The sequence below is a fragment of the Macaca fascicularis genome, chromosome 14 (assembly GCF_037993035.2).
Source record: "Macaca fascicularis isolate 582-1 chromosome 14, T2T-MFA8v1.1".
Classification (NCBI taxonomy): domain Eukaryota; kingdom Metazoa; phylum Chordata; class Mammalia; order Primates; family Cercopithecidae; genus Macaca; species Macaca fascicularis.
Genome location: NC_088388.1, coordinates 23,965,269 through 23,988,558, shown reverse-complemented (window position 1 = coordinate 23,988,558; position 23,290 = coordinate 23,965,269). Strand labels below are relative to the sequence as shown.

Below are 23,290 nucleotides of genomic sequence, written 5' to 3'. Positions count from 1 at the left end.
GCCTCATTTACTCCTATTAAATATTTGTCTATTTCCTCCAATAAAAGATCTGAACCTTAAGAGACCATGTATTAATTATGAGTATATTACCCTATCTTACACCATAACAGAGTAGATACTCAATGGCTACTTGAAGAAAGGAAGTTTAAATAATTGAATATCCTTTGAGTACATTATTTATATCTTATTAAAATTTTCACATTCTGAAATGTGCATTTTTTTCTTATAAAACATTTTCTACTGTGCTTCTGTATGCTGAATAGCATCCTTAGAAATAATTCTTCTTGGAATTATATAGCCTAAATAATTTTCATAGTCCTCAAATACTCATTCATGTTTTGCTGTAGTACTTTTCTTATGAATTACCAAAGGACCAAAACCATACCGAGATTCTCTATTAATGTAGGTTAGTAATTTTAAAAAAGTTTACTGTTGTATATTGTGTATTTACTAACATACTACATAGAATTCATTAAATTTATTTATTAAATTTATTAAATTTAATAATATTTATTATTTAATAAATATTAATAATTTATTTAAAATTTAATAATTTATTTAAAATATTTAATACTTTATTAAAATTATTTATTAAAATACATAAATAATTATTTGTTTAGTCAAGGTTGTACCATTGTTGCTTCTATATAATTTATTTTCATTTGCTGGTCAATTAAAAATATGGCAATTATACATGAATATATTTGTTTTCCATGACTGCTGTAACACATTGCTATGAACATAGTGGCTTAAAAACAACACAAATTGATTATATTACAGTTCTAGAAGTAATAAATCCATAATGGGTTCCACCAGACTTACATCAATGTATTGGTAGGAATGTTTTCTTTCTGGAGGCTGTAAGAGAAAATCCACTTATTTGCCTTTTCCAGACTCTAAAGGTCACCCACATTTCCTGGCTCATTGTTCTTTTCTTTTATTTTCAAAGTCAGCAACATCTGGCCAAGTCCTTCTCACATTATGATGCTCTGGTTTGTCATCTGCCTCCCTCTCTAAGGACAACTGATTAGCAACCTTAATTCCATCTGCAAACTTAATTCTCTTTGCCAGATTAACTATAATTGATTCTAGGTTGTTGAAACCTTTTAGGATGATGTTATTCTTCATACTGTAATGGAAATACACAGGAGCAGCCTAGTTTTAGCCAGCCTGAAATCATGACAAGTTTCCCTAAAGAATCTTCACAGAAGGATTGAGTTCTAACAAATGAATTAGGCATTGCATAAATGGTCAGATTGCATATATCAAGGCTGTGTTTACAAAATGAAGGGTTTTAAAACTCACTTTCCTCTCTTCCAACCTCCCTCTTTTTCTTCATTTCTTATTTTTAAAATGTTTACTAAATGTATACTATGTGTTAGGCCCTGGAATGGGTGTTAAAAATAAAGTGACAAAGACAACAAAATTCCCATGACTGGGGAGTCACAGTGTTAGTGTTTTTTATATATATGTATATATAATACACACACATGCACACACACTTACATATGTAATTTGATTGTCTTTGGGTATATACACACACACACACACACACACACACACACACATATATGTATATGAAAACTGTTGTTCCTGCATATTTTTTTTTGTATTAGGAAGAATAATGTCCTCCTCCAAAAGATCTCCACATCCTAGAACCTGTTACAATTAGTTTGTCTGGCAAATGGAGTTAAGATTGCAAATGGAATTAAGATAATTAATCAAATAATTATAATGTAAAAATGGTAAGGCAGGTTTATTAAACATGTGTTATGAAATACTTGTCCCAGAAATTGTTTTATATAAGGAGTTCTAAGTCAAGTATATTAAGAAATGTTCTACTTTATAATTCTCCCTGTGTCTTATTCAACTTATGTTCTATCCCTGGGAGGTTCATAAGGCACATTAGTATGTTAGAAATTCTCATGATTACTGCAATAGGGAAATCTATTTATTAGGTAAGTCCTTTCCAAATTTATATATTTTGTTTCATTTTCTGTAATGGGCCTATTCACTTCCTCAACAAATCTGTAAACATACTATGAAAACACTCTTCTAAAAGAATGAAGACGAGAACATAATTTACTTTACTTGGTGATTTTGAGAGGTTAAGACAGTCTCGGCTGGGCATGTTAGCTCACACCTGTAATTCCAGCACTTTGGGAGGCCAAGGCGGGCAAATCACTTGAGGTCAGGAGTTTGAGACTAGCCTGGCCAACATGGCGAAACCCTGTCTCTACTGAAAAGAAAAAATATTACCTAGACATGGTGGCACGCACTTGTAATCCCAGCTACTCAGGAGGCTGAGGTGGGAGAATTGCTTGAACTCAGGAGGCGGAGGTTGCAGTGGGCTGAGATTGTACCACTACACTCCAGCCTGGGTGACAGAGCGAGATTCCATCTCAATTTAAAAAAATTAATTAATTAAAAATAAATAAATAAAAGACAGCCTGACTGAAAATTGAGATATTGAAGCTTCACTTATGCCACAGCAGGTGATCTTCAAAGAAGAGCCATACAAACCCCCTATCACACCACCACCACCACTTAAATATGTAGGCTGTTCCTCAGATGTTCCTCATATGAAGAAGAGAGCTTATTTTCTCTCCCTGTAAATCTAAGTTGGACTTGTAACCCTTCTTGACCAAGCATATACAGCAGAAGTAAAGTCTGGGGGCTTCCAAGTCTTAAAAAGTCAAGCATCTTGCACTTCTTCCCGCTGAAGTCTAGCTGTCATTCTATGAGAAAACCAAGCCACATGGAATAGAACAAAGATGTCCTTGTGAGTGGGCTCCAGCTGAACACCCATTTGACAGTGATAACTTAAGTCATGGATGTATGACCCAAGTCAACTTCTTCCTGGTAGTCCCCAGCTTTCATGCTACTCTGACTGACACTGTGTTAAGCAGAAGTGGGAGATGCTTCTACCAAGTATTGAGCAAATTGCAAATTAATGAGAAAGTAATATGGTTCTTGAAAGTCACTAAATTTTGGAATAGTGTGTTACGTATCAATAGATAATTGAAATATATGACTTGAAAGAGAAATAGAAATTTGGCTAGTATTCTTAATATAAAAAACACCATACACAAAGGAAGGTGTATTAATGACTATGGCGTGTTCCAGAAACAAATGGCTCAATGTGACTGAAATATTAGGTGAAGGGAGGGGAGTACTGCCTTTAGGGCTTTAGAGATAAATAGGGTACAAATAGTAATAGGTTTTGGACTAGCATAAAGCTTTAATTAAACTATTCTAAATATATTCTGTTGTGTCATTTTGTCTTCCATAGATTTCCCTTTCTTTTCCTAGTAAAAATCTTCTATTTTTCTTCTGGGAAGCTACTCTTTTGTCGCTTTCAATCTACATATCTTGAGTGGAGCAAACCTATATGAACAGTTTTATTCAAAAACAAAAAAATGTACACTTGTGAGAGGTCCATACTTGATTAATCAGATCAGTTTACCCCTGGCCATAGTTTGGCCATAAAATAAATCTATACGTTACTCAGATTGGATAAATCTGGGCTAATCCTAGAAATTTTGCTTAGATTACTAAGGATGCTAAACTGGGAAACAAGTGATTTTGGAATTACAGGAAAGCGCATGACTAAGAAATGAGCCAACAGAAAACATTAGGGCTGAAAAATAGAAAGAAATATAATTCTATGGAATCTTACATTCAGCTCTAATCTGTTTAGTTATGTTGGCCAATAATTAACTTTAAAAAAAATTTAGCTGGCTTGAGTTGGGTTTCTGTCACTTACAACCAAAAGGCTGTTGATTAATAAAGGGGAACATTATTAGATATAGAAATAATATAATTGGTTGTGCTCTAGAAAGATAACTCTGGTTTTCCTAAGAAGGCAAAGGCAGAACAAGGGTAAAAATTGCAGCAAATAACTAATGAGGACTTTCCGAAATACAATGTGAAAGTGAGTTACTTGCTGCTTAATCTTTTCCTTATGGTGATAAAACAAAGATAGTAGAAGAAAGAATGAGACAACAAAATTGTCAATAATTGTAGGTATATAATTATTCATATTTTAATAAGTTATTCATTCAAGAAATATTAATCTCTACCTATGTTTGACCATGGGTTCTCAATCCTGCTCCTTTTAAAATCAAATTTCTGAGGTTATTCTTGACTACTGGCATTAAAAAAAATCACCAGAAAATTTTTGTGCAGCTAGGATTGCACCTTGATAAGCATAAAAATTATACAATAAGCTTCTTTAAAACATTGATTTACTAGCCATTACTTAGACATTCTTTTTAATTAAAAATTTTTTAATTATTATGGACACATTGTATATATTTATGGGGTACATGTGATGTTCAAATGTTCTTAGTAAGATTATAGTAAAATGGAGAATCAGTATTCTCCAAGAAAAATCATATAAAAACTTTGACCTACCAGGTTAGCACTTTCCAGTTCTTGACTCAATTTTGAGTAGAGATATTAGCAAATCATCAATTTAAGATCTGTCACCTTAAGAGGATCTGTTCCTGTTTCTGTGGGTGCAGCAGGAGGAAAGTAAAGTAAGTCACGGGAGTTTTTGTGTCCACTAAACTGCCGTCTTCTTAAATGGTCTACTTTTTGCAACAAGGCACAGGTTTATTTCTTTCACCACTTCCCAGACCTTTTAACAGTTCTCATGCCAACCAGAATAGAAGCCCTTCTTTCAATTAATTAACTGAATGTTGGCAACTTATTTTGTTTGTGTTAAGAACTCCCACGCTGATAGAGTGCCTACTTTAATAAAAGAAAAATAAATCACAAGATGACCAGTGTGACTAAAGCAGAATCAAAGAATGAGAAAATCAAGAGATTAAGTCAAAGAATCAGTTTAGGTCCAAATTGCATAATGACTCATAGGTCGTAACAAGAACTTTGACTTTACTCTTAGAGCAATGAAACATCACTGGAGGACTTTCCCCACAAATGTGACTTATTCATATATTTAATATGATGATTCTAGATGCTCAGTTTAGAACAGAATAAATTGAGTGAAGAATAGAGACACAGAGACCAGTCAGAAAGTAATTATAGTAATTTAGACAGGACATGATGATGTGTTTGTCCAAACTGAGAGCAAGAAATGGCTAAATTGGTCAGATTCGAGAAATAATTTAAGAATAGGGTCAACAGAATTTGCTAATTGCATGAAGATATTTTAGAGGAGAGTCAACTATGACCCCAGAGTTTAAGGACTATGTAGGTAAAATAATTATTTTGTAATTGAAATAGAAAAGACTGAAAGACGAAGAGGTTTGGAATGGAAAGATCAGATGTACATTTTTAAGTTTGAGATTGCTGTTAGAAACACAATTAAAAATATTGAATTTTAAGTAAGATATTTTTTGTTACTGACCCAAAGTTCAGGGTCAGTTCTGGGCAGACAGTTTAAAACCTGGGATGATAAGGATATAAATATTATTTAAAGGCATGGGATTAAATGAGATCACAATGGGAAGGAGTATAAACGGAACTTAAGAAAAGATTAAAGACTGAGTCCCCAGAAAATCTTACATTAAGGCAGAGTTTTCCGAGCTATTGCTTGACTGGAGTAGCTTTAATAAAGAATCAGGAAATAGAGACAATGAGTAAAAAACTCTTCTTCAGACTTTTCTGTAGAGGAAAGTAGAAAAAGGACATGTAATTGTAACATAAATTGGGGTAAAGAGATAGTTATTTTTTAATTGAGAAAATATACTTTTTTACATGGTATAGGAGACAAATATTAATGTTGATATTGATTGATATTGTTTCCTCAGAGATGGAAAACAAATGAGGTAAACCTTGCTCTTGTCTCAGCTTACTATAGTACTATCTTGATATGGGTTTTTTGTTTTTGTTTTTGTTTTTTTTCAAATTGCAGGGAAGGGAAATCCAGGAAAAAGCAGATGGATTGTAAGATTTGAGGAGATAAATTCAAGAGTCCAGAGAGACAAAAGGAGGCATGCGGAGGCTATAGTTCACAGAACAATCCCAGGGAAGAGAGAGCTCTGCGAAGAGATAATTCTAGATATTGAGAGGCATTTCTTAAATATTTAGCAGAGTGCTAATTGGCACATGAATTTAAGAAACTGCCAGACAGTGGAGAAAGAACCTCTTTGAGGGTTAGTTGTAATAGTTTAAAGTGCACATAAATGGCTGGCGGTTGTGCCTCTTCCCACTAGAAGAAGAAAAAAAAAATGCCTCATGATTAGTGGAGTATTCAGCAGAGCACTAAGAAGGTTCCTGCCCCCATAATGGGAGATAATGAGCCCTAGAACAATATTGCTGTAGTTCAACCTATCAAATATAAAAAGATCAAATGGTTTCCAAGCCATTTAACCATGTCCCAGAACAAAATTCAAAAATATTTATAGGAATACAAAAAATTTCAGCACTCAACAAGCTAGAATTAAAAAATGACGAGAAGTGTGTTAAAAATTGCTAGTTAAGAGCAGGAAAATACAAACCATAATAAGGATAAGAACCAACAAATCAAAAGGGACCCAGTAATGATGCAGATATTAGAGTTAGCAGACATGGATAGTAAATAGTTAATACATCTGAGTTTCAGTTTTCCAAAAAGTTAAATAGAACCATGGATGATTTTTTAAGGAATCAAGTAGAAATTCTAGAGATAAAACTGGTGATACCTGAAGTGAAATAACACTGAATAGGATTAATGGCAAATTAAACTTTGCAAAAGATTAGTAACCTTGAAGACATGGCAAAGAAACCCATTCAAAATTAAAGAGAAAAAAATAACCTTAAAAATTGAGAAGACCATCAGTAAGCTGTGGGAAAACTTTAAGCAATGTGTAATTGGAGACCTCCCCCAGTAAAGAAGAGCAATAGGGACATAACAATCATTTGAAGAAATAATGTCCAAAGTTTTAAATTTTGATGAAAACTCTAACCAAAAAATTCAACAAAATTCACATAAGCACAGAAGACATGATTAAAAGTACTCAGAAACACATCATAATCAGATTACTTATAACCAGTGACAAAAGGAATATCTTAATAAGCCAGAGCACAAAAGACAGAGGAGCAAAGATAATGGTGAGAACAGACTTGCCACCAAGAACCTTGCAAGTGAGAAGACAGTGGAGCAATCTTGTTTTAGCCCATTTTGTGTTGCTGTAAAAGATTACTTGAGGCTGGGTCATTTATAAAGAAAATACATTCACTTAGCTCACAGTTCTGCAGCTGAACAAGAAGCATGGCATCATCATCTGCTTCTGGTGAGGGCTTTAGGCTGCTTTCATTCACAGTGGAAAGCAAAGGGAATCTGGTATGTGATGACATGGTGAGAGAGAAAGCACAGAAGAGGGGGAAGACGCCAGGCTCTTTTTAATAGCCAGCTCTCAGGGAACTCTCAGTGGAAGTAATATATCTGGAAACCAACAAATTGAGAACTCAATTGCTACTGCAGGAATGGCACCAAGTCATTTAGAAGGGATCCATCTCCATGATCCAAACACCTTCCATTAGGCCACATCTTCAGCAATAGGGAGGTTTGGAGGGCCAAATATCCAAACTATAGCATCCCACCCTTGTACCCTAAACCTCATGTCTTTGTTACACTACAAAATACAACAATTTCTTCCCAACAATCCCCCAAAATTCTTAACTTGTTCTAGCACCAACTCCAAAGTCCTAAGTCCAAAGTCTCATCTGAAACTCAAGACAAGTTTCTTCTGGCTATAAGCCTGTAAAATGAAAAACAAGTTATTAACTTCAAAGATACAATGGTGGAAGAGACATTGGGTAAACGTTCCCATTCCAAAATGGAGACATGACAAAAGAAAGGGTAACAGGCCCATACATGTCTAAAACACAGTGGAACAGACATTAAATCCTTAAGCTGTAAAATAATTGCTTTTGACTCCATATCCCATACTGGTGCAAAGAATGCACCTCCAAAACCTTGGGCTGCCCTGTCCCATAGCTTTCTTGGGTGTAGACCACATGGCTATTTCCATGGGTTAGAATTTAATGCCTACAGCTTTTCAGATTGCATGCTGCTCTTTTTTCTACAATTCTGGTGTCTGGAGGGCAGCAGCCTCATTTCCAAAGAATTTTTTTTGCATGAAGTGGCATAATATCACTTGAATGTTGACTAGAATAAAGATGTGTACCATAAATCTTAACCACTAACTTTAAAAAAAACAACAGTAACAACAAGAGTTATTACAATAGGTCAAAAAACAAGGTGAAATGAAATCATAGAACAGTGAGAAAGAGTAATAAAGATAAGTTGAGGCAAAAAGAAAACAAATAGAAAGATGATATACACAACTAATCATATCAATTGCATTACATGTACATAATCTCAGCACTCCAACAAAAAAGACAAAGATTATCAGATAGGATATAAAAGCAAAACTTAAGTATTTGGTGGTTATAAGCAACATTCTTTAAATTAAAAAAATATATATATATTAAAGTACTTTATTTGTGTTGGAAAACATGAACCATGTTAACACCAGTTAAGGAAAGATTAGCTATATCCACACTAGAAAAAGTGGATTTCAAAGAAAAATATAATAAAGTATCACCCTTTTAAATAAAAACCTGAAGACTACATGTAAGCTTTATGTATTTCAGCAAATAGTTGAATAACTTACCTCTGAAAATAAAGTTATAAGTATCATCCAATTGACATAAGTTGCAAAAAAAAAAGAAAAAGACAACGCATAGGATGCATATGGCAAGAATAACAGTATAATTACAATGGAAGACACCAAGTTAATTCCCTGATAAATATTTGCTTGTAGTATATAGATAATAATACAGAAGGATAAAAAAGATTCACATAAAAATAATTCATATTTTCTTTCTTCAGTACATTAGGTCCCATGAACTTAAACATACAAGCTTATGGGATTGTCAATAAATCAAAAGATTATCTTTCTCTTTGTAGTACAAGAACTGAATTCCAATGGGATCCATAAGATATTAGACATAGATGGAACACTTAGCAATATTTATGCCAAGACATTGTCTAAAAGTGTAACCAAATTATTTCTGAAGATTATTTCTGAAGGTTTACCCAATAATATCCTTATACTTTGACACTCTCACGTATGCAAGATCTCCACATTGGCATATCATTTCTGCTTTGGTTTTATAAGCTAAATCTTTTTATTCATTGAAACACTTATTTGAGAATTAGGTCAAGAGATACAGTTCTTGCAAAATCTTACTATTATGGCCATAGGAATTCTGGTTTACACCCCATCTTTTCTTAAAAAAAATTGCTTAAACTATGAATATTTACCTTCTTTTTTGTTTCTCTCTATGGGTTACATTTTGGTATCACTCTACATGTTTTTAAAAGAATCTTCTTGCATCTTCCTACAGTTTATAATGGAATACTACAAGTCTGACATTTGGAGAAAACACATTTAGAAAGATTAAATAATTTCTCCAATGTAACACAGTCAGTATTTGACGGAGTTGAGATGAAAACTTATTTATTTACTCAACAAAACTTTATTGAATGACTAGTACATTCCCATCACTGTTCTTGGTTTTCAGGCTGCATCAATAAATAAAATGAAAAAAGAGGAAAATAAATCCTGCCCTTTGAAATGTAGATCTGTCTAATGGGGAATCACATGATACTATTATTGTCTCATATAGTTTCTCCATCAAAGAAAGGTGAAGTTTTCAATTTATTTCCTTGAACATGATGTTCGATAATGTATTTGATATTTCTGTGAAAATGCTGCTAGAATTTTGATAGGATTACAATGAAGCTATAGATCATTTTGGGTAGTTCTTACTCACTTCGTGTTGCTATAAAGAAATATGTGAGGCTGAGTAATTTATAAAGAAAAGAGGCTTATTTGGTTCACAGATTTTCAGGTAGAAGCATGGTACTACCATCTGCTTCTGGTGAATGCCTCAGACTCCTTCCAGTCATGGCAGATGGAGGACAGCCAATATATGCAGAGATCACATGGCAAAAAAAGAAGCAGTGGACAGGGAGATATCAGCCTTTCTAAAAATATTTTATTTTAACAACCAGATTTCACAGGAACTAACAGAGCAAAATCTTACTCATTACCACAAGGATGGCACCAAGCCATTTACTAGGATTCCACCTCCAAGACTCAAACACCTCCCATTAGGCCCTATCTCCCACACTGGGGATCAAATTTCAATGTGAGGTTTGGGAGAACATATCTCCAAACTGTAGCAGGGAGTATGGGCATTTTTAATAATAATAAGTCTTACAATTCATGAACCCAGGATATATTTCCATTAATTTGTATATTCTCCAATTTATTTTATCAATGTCATAGTTCTCAGAGTATAAATCTTTTACCTCGTTGGTTAAATTTATTCTTAAAATTTGTATGCAACCAAAAAGACCCCAAATAGCCAAGGCATTCTTGAGGAAGAATAAAGATGGAGGCATCATACTTTTCAATTTCAAACTATATTGTAAAGCCATAGTAATCAAATCAGTATAGTACTGTCATATAAACAGACACATAAACAAATGGAACAGAATAGAGCATTCAGAAATACACTCATGTGTATGTAGCCACTAATATTTGAGAAGGGTACCAAGAATACAAACTAAGGAAAGTAAAATTTTTCAATAAATGATATTGGAAAAACTGGATGTCCATGTATTAAAAAAAAAAAAGATGATTGGATTCCTGTTTTACATCACTCCCCGCAAAATTCTTCAAAATGGATTCCAGACTTAATTACATGACCTGAAATTTTTAAAGCTCCTAAAAATGAGAAAAACTCTTTGACATTGATCCTGACAATGACTTTCGGATATAACATCAAAAGCATGGACAATGTAAAAAGAAATAAATGGGATTATATCAAACTAGAAAGCTTCTGCTCTGCAAAGGAAACAATTAGCAAAATGAAAAGGCAACCTGTAACATGAGAGAAAATATTTGGAAGCCATATATTTGATAATGTGTTAATATCTGAAATACATAAGAAAATTATACAATATTGTAGCAAACAAACGCACACAAAAACCAACGAATATTCAGATTACAAAATTATCAAAGGACTCATATAGGTGAAGAAAATGTACAAATGGCCAACAGGTATGTGGAGATGTTTCTAATATCACTAATTATCAGGGAAGTGCAAATTAAAATCACAATGAGATGTCACTTCACACTTGCAAGGATGGACATTATCAAAATGATAAGAGATAACAAGTGCTGGAGAGGATGTGGAGGAAAGAAAACTCTTGTACACTGTTGGCTGTTGGTGGGAATGTAAATTGGTACATTTGAAAAACAGTTTAGAGTTGTGGAAAACAGTATAAAGGCTCCTGAAAAAATTATAAAGATCTACAATAGTGCCCAGCAATCCTAGTTCTGGGTATATCTTCAAAGGCAATGTAATCAGTATCTCAAAGAAATATCTGCACTCCCATGTTCATTGCAGCATTATTCACAATGGCCAAAAAATGGAAACAGTCTATGTGTCTGCTGCTGAATGAGTGAGTAAACAGAATGTGGTGTGTGTATACAATGAAATATTATTCAGCCTTAAACAAGAAGGAAATCTTTCCATTTGCAAGAATATGGATAAATATGGCAGGCATTTATGCTAAGTGAACTAAGCCAGTTAGAGAAAAGCTAATATTGTATTATCGCACTTACACATAAAATCTTAAAATGTCAAACTCAGAAAGCAGAACTGTGGTTGCCAAGGGATAGGGAGTAGGGGAAACTGTGAGATGTTGGTAAAAGGGTATACACTTTCACTTACGTGTAGAATATGTTCCATGGATCTAATGCATAGTGACTATAATTAATAATACTGTATTGTATATTTAAGTACTCTTCCCCCATTAAGGAGTACAATGTGATTATTTGATATTGGTATAAATTGTGAAATGAACACAACAATCAAGTTAGCCCATCTATCACCTCATGCAGTTATAATTTTATTAGTTAATTACACCTCAATAAAGCTGTATTGGGGAAAAGTAGGCTTGTACCTGATATTGATAGCGACAGGAGACAGGCAAATTCCTAGGCAGACAGGGACAGGTACCCAGTGAAACTCCACCTTCAAGTCAAGGGCTGTCTAAAGTCTGAAAACTGAGCTACCAGTCCTGGATAGAATCCACAGACTGGGCCAGGCGCGGTGGCTCATGCCTGTAATCCCAGCACTTTGGGAGGCCAAGGGAGGTGGGTCACTTGAGGTCAGGAGTTCAAGACCAGCCTGGCCAACTTGGCAAAACCCTGTCTTTACTAAAAAATACAAACCGGGCATGGTAGTGGGTGCTTGTAATCCCAGCTACTTGGGAGGCTGAGGCAGGATAATCTCTTGAACCTGGGAGGCAGAGGTTGCAGTGAGCTGAGATCACACCATTGTACTCCAGCCTAGGAATCAGAGCAAGACTCTATCTCAAAAAAAAAAAAAAAAAAAAAAAGAACCCACAGACTGGAATGAGGTCTTCCATCCTGTCTTACTGTCTCTTGGTTGGTTCTTTCTGAATGATGTCTTTTAACCAATCAAATGGTGTGTTTTCCAAGCCTACCCATAAACCAATCAGCATGTATTCCCCAATTCTAAGCCCATGAAAACTCCAGACTCAGCCTCACAGATGGCTACACATGTTCAGGTCCCTTCTCACTGTTGAGAGCTTTTCTTTCACTCAAATTCTATTCCGCCTTACCCCCTCTGCATACCTTGTTCCTCTCAGTTGCGGGACAAGAACCTGGAACTTGCCAAACTGCCAAAGCAAAAGAGCTGTAATGCTCCTGCTTGCCAAATGATGGGAGTAAAAAAGCCACAACAATATGTTACACAAGCAAAAACACTCTGAATTAACAATTATTAGTAATATTTTAAGAAAGTCTACTGGGGTAGTGAAATGGCCTATAGACACAGGATTGCCTGATCTGCCAGCATGGTGATCACCTGTCTGACCTGGTATACACTTACACTCTTCGTCATTCCTGGGAAATAAACTCCTGATATTCTTCCACTAAGTAAATTAGTAATTTTTATTTTTTTCTCAATAATAACTTTTGAATGATAATTCCTACATCTGTAGTAAAATGTGGCATCCCTTGAAGAAATGGATAAACAAACTACAATGAGGAGAAGAAGCTCAGGAAAGGGGTGTTGATTGCACAGCAAAAACAATGAACCTGTGTATTAGGTGAATCTCTTTTGAGTATAATCGTCAGAAATCCAATTTGATCTATCTCAGAAACAAACAAAAAACATGTGAGGTAAGCCTGTCCTCAGGTGATCTTGCAATGTCAGTTACATATTGTTCTCCAGGTCCTCAACTGGATATATTCTCTCTGGCTTTCTTCTACATAAAGCACTCTCTGTACAGCACTTTTGATGGGAAATGTGACCACTTGAAACTCTAGCTTTATGCAGTAGTTATAGCTCTTACTCTCAGAGGGAGTGTATGCTACTGAAGTAGGATAACATCAAGGTTGCTTGACCTGAGAGCAGGATTGATGGTAAATACCTGCTGTTAGATAAAAAAACAATAGGTTAACAGGAAATCTTAGAGGACTTCCTGGAGCTGGGGCTAGTCAGAAACCAACATGGCAAATTAGCATCCAAGATGGAGTTGCTTTAGCCTCCACATCAGCTATGATGTGAACCCAGAATCTGAGCTTCTCTCAGGCACTATGCTATCTTTCTGTTAGTACAGCAGGGAGACATTAGGTAACGTTACAATGCTTATTCAAAATCATATACATATATCTTTATTCTTACTGAAGATTGTACCTTCTAAAATGGCATGGTTTAATAAAAGATCCCAAAGACTAGCAGTCATACATGAATTCAAACTCCAATTCCACCACTCTCTAGCTGCAAAAATTTAGGTACTCAGCTCAACTGCATACATGAGTTTCATAAAACATAAAAATGGAATAACATCTACATCAGAATATTTTGTGAGGATTAAGTGAAATAGGAATTGCTTAGATAGTGGGGAGATTATAGAGTAGTAAGGAAACAACATGAATTTTACAAATATAATTTTACAGGTAAAGCATAAAACTTGCTTGTTTAAAGTTATTAGCAAGTTTCTGAAATAGTAAAGAAGTTCTCACATTCCTCTGGAATGTAAAATGGTATAACCACTTTGGAAAACTATTTACTGATATTATAAAAACACAAATATATACCTATCACATGACCTACAGAGTCTACTATGTATTTACCTAAAAGAAATGCTTTATTTACAGGAGCCCCAAATTGGAAACAACCACAATTGAATTGATAAACGATATTATATCTATACAATAGAGGAAATATAAAGGAATTAACTATTGATAAACACAGTAACATAGATGAATCTCAAAATCATTATACTGAGTGAAAGAAGCCAGATATGTAGCAAATACACAATAATGTCTTGTGATAAGAAACAGATCAGTTTTGCCTGCAGCTAAAAGCTGAGGGAGGAATGAACCACAAAGAAATATGGGGATCTTTAGAAGCTGAAGGAAATTTTATGTGTCTTGAGTGTGGTGATGGTTTTATGAGTATATACATCTGTCAACTTTAGCAAACTGAACACTTTAAATGGAAGGAGTTTATTGTGTAAATTATATCACAATAAAGTTAATTTTAAAGATGAAGAAACATTTAATGTGCATGGATAGAAGGACTCAATATTTTAAAGACATAAATTCTCTCCAAATTTATCTGTAGATTAAAATGCCTTTCAAATAAAATAACCAGATTTGTGTGTCTGTATATGTGTGCATGTGTGCAATACGTGTGTGTGTGTGAAAATTAAGACTCTGAATCTAAAAGTTGTACAGAAATTTATGCAAAGGACACAGAATAACTAAGGCCATATTGAATAATGAAGTCAGAGGACTATCATATCAATGTCCACTTTACATAATGCTATAGTAAGAATTAAAATAGTGTGGTGTTGACATACAGAGAAGCACATTGACCAAAGTAACTGGAGAAAATCTAGAACTGGACTTACTTAGATGTCAGTGATCTCTTTATTTATTGCAGGAAACTCTGCAATTCAGTGGGGAAAAAATTGTATCTTCAATAAATGGTGTAAGTTTTAATAAATATTCACATGGAAAAATAATTAATCTTATCTCATTCCTTACACTATATATTAGAATCAACTGACTGGGTGCAGTGACTCATGTCTGTAATCCCAGCACTTTGGGAGGCCAAGGTAAGCAGGTCATCTGAGGTCAGGAGTTCGAGACCAGCCTGGCAAACATGGTGAAACCCTGTCTCTACTAAAAATACAAAAATTAGCTGAGTGTAGTGGTGAACGCCTGTAATCCCAGCTACTTGGGAGGCTGAGGCAGGAGAATCACTTGAACCTGGGAGACAGAGGTTGCAGTGAGCCGATATTGTGTGATTGCCCTCTAGCCTGGGTGACAAGAACGAGACTGCATCTCAAAAAAAAAAAAAAAAAAAAAAAATCAACTATAGGTGATTTGTAGATCTAAATGTGGAAAAAATAATAAAGCTTTTAGAAAAATATAAAAATACCCTTACTATTTTAAGATAGTCAGATTTTTTTTTAATAAGAACAGAAAATATTCATTTAAAGAGAAAACTTGATAAAGAGGTGTATACTAAAGTTAAAATGAATTTAAAGACATAATTAAGAGTGTCACTATTGGGGGAACCTGCCCCCAATATTTCAACATAGGTTCTTTCTATTTTCCGTAAGTGTCAGCTGGGTGATAAATAAAGAGAGACAGTACAAAGAGAAGAATTTTACAGCTGGGCTGCCAGAGTGACATCACATTTTGGTAGGACCATGATGCCCACCTGAGTCTCAGACCAGCAAGTTTTTATTAAGGGTTTCTAAAGGGGAGGGGGTGTAAGAACAGGGAGTATGTACAAAGATCACATGCTTCAAAGGGCAAAAAGCAAAAATACTAATAAGGGTCTAACAAAGATCACATGCTTCTGAGGGAGCAGGACAAAGGGCAAAAGCAGAACTACTGATAAAAGTCTATGTTCAGCAGTGCATGTATTGTCTTGAAAAACATCTTAAACAACAGAAAACAGGGCTTGAGAGCAGAGAAACAGTCTGACCACAAATTTATGAGGATGGAGTTTTTCCCCACCCTAGTAAGCCTGAGGGTACTGCAGGAGACCAGGGCGTATCTCAGTCCTTATCTCAACCGCATAGGACAAACATTCCCAGAGCAGCTGTTTATAGACCTCCCCCGAGGAATGCATTCCTTCCCCAGGGTATTAATATTAATATTCCTTTCTAGGAAAAGAGTTTAGCAATATCTTCACTATTTGTATGTCCATTTATAGGCTCTCTGCAAGAAGAAAAATATGTCTCTTTTTGCCCAACTCTGTAGGCAGTCAGACCTTATGGTTGTCTTCAATGTTCCCCCCCCAAATTGCTGTTATTCTGTTCTTTCTCAAGGTGCACTGATTTCATCTTGTTCAAACACACATTTTATAATCAGTGTGTACAGTTAACACAATTATCACAGTGGTCCTGAGGTGACATACATCCTCAGCTTACGAAGATAACAGGATTAAGAGATTAAAGTAAAGACAGGCATAAGAAATTATAGAAGTATTATTTGGGAACTGATAAATGTCCATGAAATCTTCACAATTTATGTTCCTCTGCCGCAGCTCCAGCTTGACTCCAGCTGGTCTCTCCATTCGGAGTCCCTGACTTCCCGCAACATGTCACAAGTAAGCTAATATGACAGAAAATATTTCTAATGTATATATCTGTTAAAAGAACAATATTAAGGATGTATAAAGAATTTTATACCTAAATGTGAAAATGAAAAATCAATAGCAAAAAAAAAAGGACAACATTCTTGCACAGATATTTAATTTTTTAAAATATCCAAATGTACAGTAAACTTAGGAAAATATATTTAACATTATATGCCATCAAGGAAATGCAAATTAAAACTCCCAGAAAGACTAAAATGAATAAATAAGTTTGACAATTCTAAATGTTAGTATGCATCTTCATACTTTTCTGGTGAGAGTATAAATTGAAAGAGCCACTTTAGAAAACTCTTTGGCAGTATATACTAAAACTGAATTAGCTCACAATTTAGGGCACAGTAATTCCATTCCCTGGTGTATATCCAAAAGAACTCCATACTTACACTCACCAAAATATTACACAACTATGTTCATAGCATTATTTGTAATAGACTAAAAAGGGAAACAACCATAAATAATGGAAAGGATTATAATGAAATGGAATCCAGTAATGAAAGTAAATAAACTACAATTACATGCAGCAACATGGGTGGATTTCAAAAACAATATGTTGAGCAAAAGAAGTCAGGATACAAACATAGTACATAATACATAATTCCATTCACATACAATTGAAGATCAGGAAACATTATTTAAATGTGCTGAAATGAGAGTAATAGTTGCCCTTGTGTGTCTGGTGACACGGATGGGGAGTGAGGGTGACTGCTGGGATGCAGATGATGCTCTATTTTTTTTCAAAATTAATAATCAATGTTAAATTTATATACCAACAATAAGCATCTCAAAATGAAAAATTTAAAATATATTAAAATAGTATCAAAATATTAATATTGCTTAATTCAGACAATATTAATATTTCTTGTTACATGAGAGTGATCCCTTTTTGGAAATCCATTGTACTGCACACCAGGATATGTATCCTTTTATTTATGCATGCTATACTTCAATAAAAAGGAAAAAAGATGAAAATAACACACATAGCCAAAGAACCCCATTTATTTAAAAAATTACATTTAGTTTCACAAATGTTTTATTCATTGCTAGAAATTTATTCACTGCTAGAAATTATCTGTGTAATTTAGTAGAACTCAGAGGAAAAAAACCTCAAACTATTTTATATTTGAATATTTAGCATAATCAAGTCCAGACACTGGGAAAAGTGAGGAAAATCAAAGGAAGAATGAATAGAAGTACATACTACATATAATGAGGAAATATTTCAGCCTCCAAGGTCTTCAAAAATTGTTTAGAAATAAATTGTCACAACAGACAGTGATAATAACGTAAGTTTCTATCTTGGAAAAATATAAATTGGGTTTGACAAATAAGTGTTAATTTTTATTTTTTTGTTCATGAATATATATAAATGTGTGATGTTAAACATGCTGCACACACAAACTTATGCCCCTCATCCTGCCTAAAATGAATGTAGAGTCCTGAAATGTCGGTGTATGAGTATCGAGTCATTTCTACAGTGGTTTAAATTTTCTAAACAACGTAGTTCCGCTCCAACTTTGATGCCCTCATTAGTAATTTGAACATTTTAAGACTATTTGGAAACAAGCCCTGGTTGAAAGCAATAGCTGATATTATTGACCTGCAAGTTCAAAGAAAGAAAAAAACCCAATAATCATTTATTCTCTAGGACATACACCAATCACAATAAATGACCTAGATCTCTTCAGAGAAGAATTAGGGAACTATTTTTTATACATTTGCAGTAGATTTTCAGGATTCTTTTTCATAATTACACTCAGCTTCTCTTTGAATCAATAGGCTCTAGAGCTCAACTGATTTAGATCTAGAAACTGGGCTAGGGCGAGTTATTTTTCATTCAGTGGCTGACTAGAGTTCTCAATTTTTTCTTTCTGTTTCTCTTTCTTTCTTTCTTTCTTTCTTTCTTTCTTTTTCTTTCTTTCTTTCTCTTTCTTTCTTCTTTCTTTCATCCTTCCTTCCTTCCTTCCCTCTTTCTCCTTCCTTCCTTCCCTCCTTCCTTCCTTCTCTCTTTTCCTTCCTTCCTTCCTTCCTTCCTTCCCTCCCTTTCTCTTTCTTCTCTTTCCTTCCTTCTTTCTTTTCTTTCTCTTTCTTTCTTTTTCTTCTTTCTCTTTCTTCTCTCTCTTTCCTTCCTTCCTTCCTTTCTTTCCTTCCTTCCTTCCTTCTCTCTCTCTCTTTCTCTCTCTCTCTCCATTCCTCCCTCTCTCTGCTCTCTTTCTATTACACAAATCAATGCCATGGTTGGGTTAACAATACATTTTGTTCATAGGAACATTATTATCTATCAGCCATCATCCTAGATTCCTACAGGTAAAGCCAACCCTATGTTCACTCTAGCTTCCATGTCAATTCAGTGTTGTCAATTGTAGTCTGCCATTATGAGATTTTTTCATCTCTGTAATGTTAGTGAAACTAGGCCGCATAAAACTTAGAAACTAGGCCTCATAAAAAAAGAACTTAAAAAATTAACACCAGGTGGCTCTGGATAGGGTCCCACCCTGCCTCAATAGGGTCCCAGCCTGATAGGGTCCCACCCTGCCAATTCCGGGAAACAACCTCATGGGGTCCCACCCTGCCAATTCCGGGGGTCCCACCCTGCCTCGAAGTTCCCGGAATCAACAACTCCAGGAAAAAACCTCATAAGGTCCTGCTCTAACCAATTAGAACAAGACACCTTGCTCAGGCCATAGACAGACCCAATTACCACGCGCCTAAAGCTTTGTTTGAATTTCGCGCCCTAAGCTGTGTTTGAACTTGTGTTTGCCTATATAAACAGCCTGTAACAAGCAGTCGGGGTCCCAGGGCCAACTTAGAGCTTGGGACCCTAGCGCGCTAGTAATAAATAACTCTCTGCTGTGAATCTCGTGTCGGTGATCCTTCGCGGCGACCCCTGCCCAGGAAGGAATCGACAGTTCGGTTCCAACATTAGAAACACCAATTTCATGTGGCATCTCTCACTATGAGCCCCAGCCTTCAGAAAATAGGCAACTCCAAGCTTTTCCAGCATGCTGGTGCACAACTGTATTTCTTAAAATCTTACTAAAGGTACTATCTGTTCAGTCTACACTAAAAGTGTGGTTCTCATATCAGGAGCACAATCTCAAGTCCTACTCTAGATATACTGAATAAGAATTTGCATTTTAACAAAATCTCTGGGTACTTTTGGTGCACATTTAGGACTAAGATCTGATTTTGTTTTTTTCTTATCTTGCCCAAATTCCTATCTAAGTGGTCTGGGGAGTCATGCCCTACAAACCATATATTCTCATCAGATGGGTTTTATTTAAGCCTATATATCATGACTTACCTTCCAATCTGACTCTGGCATAACATTATGTGACCAAGAAGAAAGTCAAAATATTTTACCCCAAAGCATGTTTCTTTTCCTTATTTTGAAATGGTCCTGCAAAGTCATCCTTTGTGGGGGAAAATTTGCAGCTGTAATGAATCTCTATTAAGCTCACTAGATCTTTTTCTTACAGGCTCTCCTAATCCTGAGGAGAGTAACTAAGAGTCTAGCACTTTTTAAAGGTCTGAATAGGAAACATTTGTCATCTATTGTCTTTCTAACGGAAGCCACTATAAGACTTCAAAAGAACCATTCTGAGCAAACTATCACAAAGACAGAAAACCAAACACCGCATGTTCTCACTCATAGGTGGGAACTGAACAATGAGAACACCTGGACAGAGGGCAGGGAACATCACACACCAGGGCCTGTCATGGGGTGGGGGAGGGGGGAGGGATAGCATTAGGAGAAATACCTAATGTAAATGACGAGTTAATGGGTGCAGCAAACCAACAAGGCACATGTATACATATGTAAGAAGCCTGCACGTTGTGCATCTGTACCCTGGAACTTAAAGTACAATTTAAAAAAACACCTAAATAAATAAATAAATTAATTAATTAATTAAAAAGAACCTTGGTCTCCACAATCTTTTGTCTTAACCAGAACATTTCCTTTCTATTGATCCCAGGTCTTTAGACAAACTCAAACAATTGTCAACCAGAAAATATTTAAATTTACCTAGATACTGGAAGCCCCACACCCCTACTTCCCCAACCTTTAAGTTGTCCCACCTTTCTGGACCAAACCAATGTATTTCTTAAACATATTTGATTGATGTCTGATGCTGCACCCTGACCACCTTGGGCACGTGTTCTCAGGACCTCCTGAGGGCTGTGTCATGGGCCAGAGTCACTCATATATGACTCAGAAAAATCTCTTCAAATATTTTACAGAGTTTAACTCTTTTCATTGACAACATTAAAGTTGTGGAGCCATTATTTTAAGCATTCCTTGAGAAACATGTTCAAGTGGAAGTAGGTTCTTTTTCTTTTTTCTTTTTTTTTTTTTTTTTGAAATGGAGTCTCACTCTGTCACCCAGGCTGGAATGCAGCGGCGTGATCTCTGCTTGCTGCAAGCTCCGCCTCCCAGGTTCACACTATTCTCCTGCCTCAGCCTCCCCAGCAGCTGGGACTACAGGCGTCCACCACCACGCCCATCTAATTTTTTTGTATTTTTAGTAGAGATGGGGATTTCACCATGTTAGCAAGGATGATCTCCATCTCCTGACCTCGTGATCCACACACCTCGGACTCCCAAAGTGCTGCAAGTGGTAGGTTCTTAAGTCTTGTTTAATAAATCTTTTCTAACAGCCCACCTCCTTGACCTTCTGGTCCCTTCATCTCTCCTCTTCAAAAGAAGTTTGGTGCCTCCACTTCTTTGACTGGAAACCATTTTCTTATTCCAGTTTTAAAAGACTATCTCAATGTTAAAGGAAAATAAAACCTCAGGACCCCAATTCACTATGCCGAAAGGAAAAAATACGCTGAAATCTGTCAGGCAAGAAATTGCCTTTTCTTTTATTCCTAAGCAGAGAGTCCAAATAAAGATTAAATATCTCCACAGGTAGCTACTTTAAGTTCACCTTATCTTATGTAAAATGCTGATTTACTGAGCATAAGTGACAATTCCTCTACTCCTTTTCTCTTGCAACTCGTAGATTACCATATTCTCCCTCTTTTCCCATCAGCCCACTTTCTTTCTTTAAATATTGAAGTTCTCAAAATCATTTTTGGAGAAAAGCCACAGACTTTAGACTGTTTCTGTAAATCTGTGTTCTTTTCTTCTGGGCATGTCCTTAACCTTGGCAAAATAAATTTCCAAATTTATTGAGACCTACCTCAGATACTTTTTTGTTTACACCAGCAAATATTAGAAGCAGTTCCATCTGTCCTCAATGCAACACTGAATCCTAAATCATAACTGAGTGTGCTCATATCAAAAAGCACTCTCGTTTTCACGCCCCAGCCTCAACAGTATAACATCGTCAACACCTTACCTTGGTTTACAATGGTGATAGTTCCCACAGCTCCTTTAGTAGGAGGCTATCACTTCCTGGAGGAAAGTTCACATTTCTCTGCTTAGGTTGCATTGAAACTAATTTTGTTTTTATTTTTTTTCTGGATACAATAATATTGGAATGAAACTTGTGGAAAACCATTATTTTGGAAGACATCAACTCCAGATGTTCAATTGCCACATAAAATACACTGTCCCCAGTTACATTTGAAATTTAGGTAAACAACCCCCCATTTTTTATTTTACTATAAATACACCCCAGATGCATGGGGAATACTCATATAAAAAAAGTATATCTTTATTGTCTGAATTTCAATTTATCTGAACATTTAAAAAAAATCTCAATAACCTTTTTATTTTAGAACAGTTCTATATTTACAGAATTTATATTTACAGACAAATTGCAAAGATAGTATGGAGATTGTCCATATACTCTATACACAGTTTCCCTCATCATCATCATCAAATGTTAGTATGACATATTGGTTATGATTAATAAACCAATATTGGTACATTGTTAACTGAAGTCCATACTTCAGATTTCATTCATTCATTCAGTTTTTATTTATTTGTTTATTTTATTATTATTATTATTATTTTTGAGACAGAGTCTTGCTCTGTCACTCAGCCTGGAGTGCAGTGGCACAATCTCTGCTCACTGCAAGCTCCACCTCTGGGGTTCATGCCATTCTCCTGCCTCAGCCTCCCTATTTATTTACTTTTTGAGATGGAGTTTTGCTCTGATGGTCAGGCTGGAGTGCAGTGGTGCCATCTCGGCTCACTGCAACCTCCACCTCCTGGGTTCAAGCAATTCTCCTGCCTCAGCCTCCTGAGTAGCTTGGATTACAGGTGTGTACCACCACGCCTGGCTAATTTTTGTATTTTTAGTAGAGATGGGGTTTCACCATGTTGGTCAGGCTGGACTCAAACTCCTCACCTCATTATTTGCCCTCTTCAGCCTCCCAAAGTGCTGGGATTACAGGCATGAGCCACCACACCCAGCCACCCATTCAGTTTTTGACTAATGTCTTCTTTCTCTTGCAGCCTACCATCTAGGATACTACATTATATTTGTCTCTCAAGTCTCCTTAGGCTCCTTTTGTCTGTCACAGTTTTTCAGACTTTACTGGTTTTTGGTTACCCTCAGAATTTTAAGAAGTACTGGTCAGATATTTTGTAGGTTAT

The 23,290-nt window shown here is 35.5% G+C and overlaps 1 long non-coding RNA gene across 1 annotated transcript in view; it reads left to right on the top strand.

Annotated features, from left to right (window-relative positions):
- Nucleotides 1-17,114, top strand: part of LOC135967238 (uncharacterized) — a 59,008-nt gene extending 41,894 nt beyond the window's left edge. Inside the window, exon 2 of the long non-coding RNA XR_010581238.1 lies at nt 16,633-17,114. This is a non-coding gene — a long non-coding RNA (uncharacterized lncRNA). The remainder of the gene's footprint in view (nt 1-16,632) is intronic.
- The last annotated feature ends 6,176 nt before the right edge of the window (nt 17,115-23,290 follow it).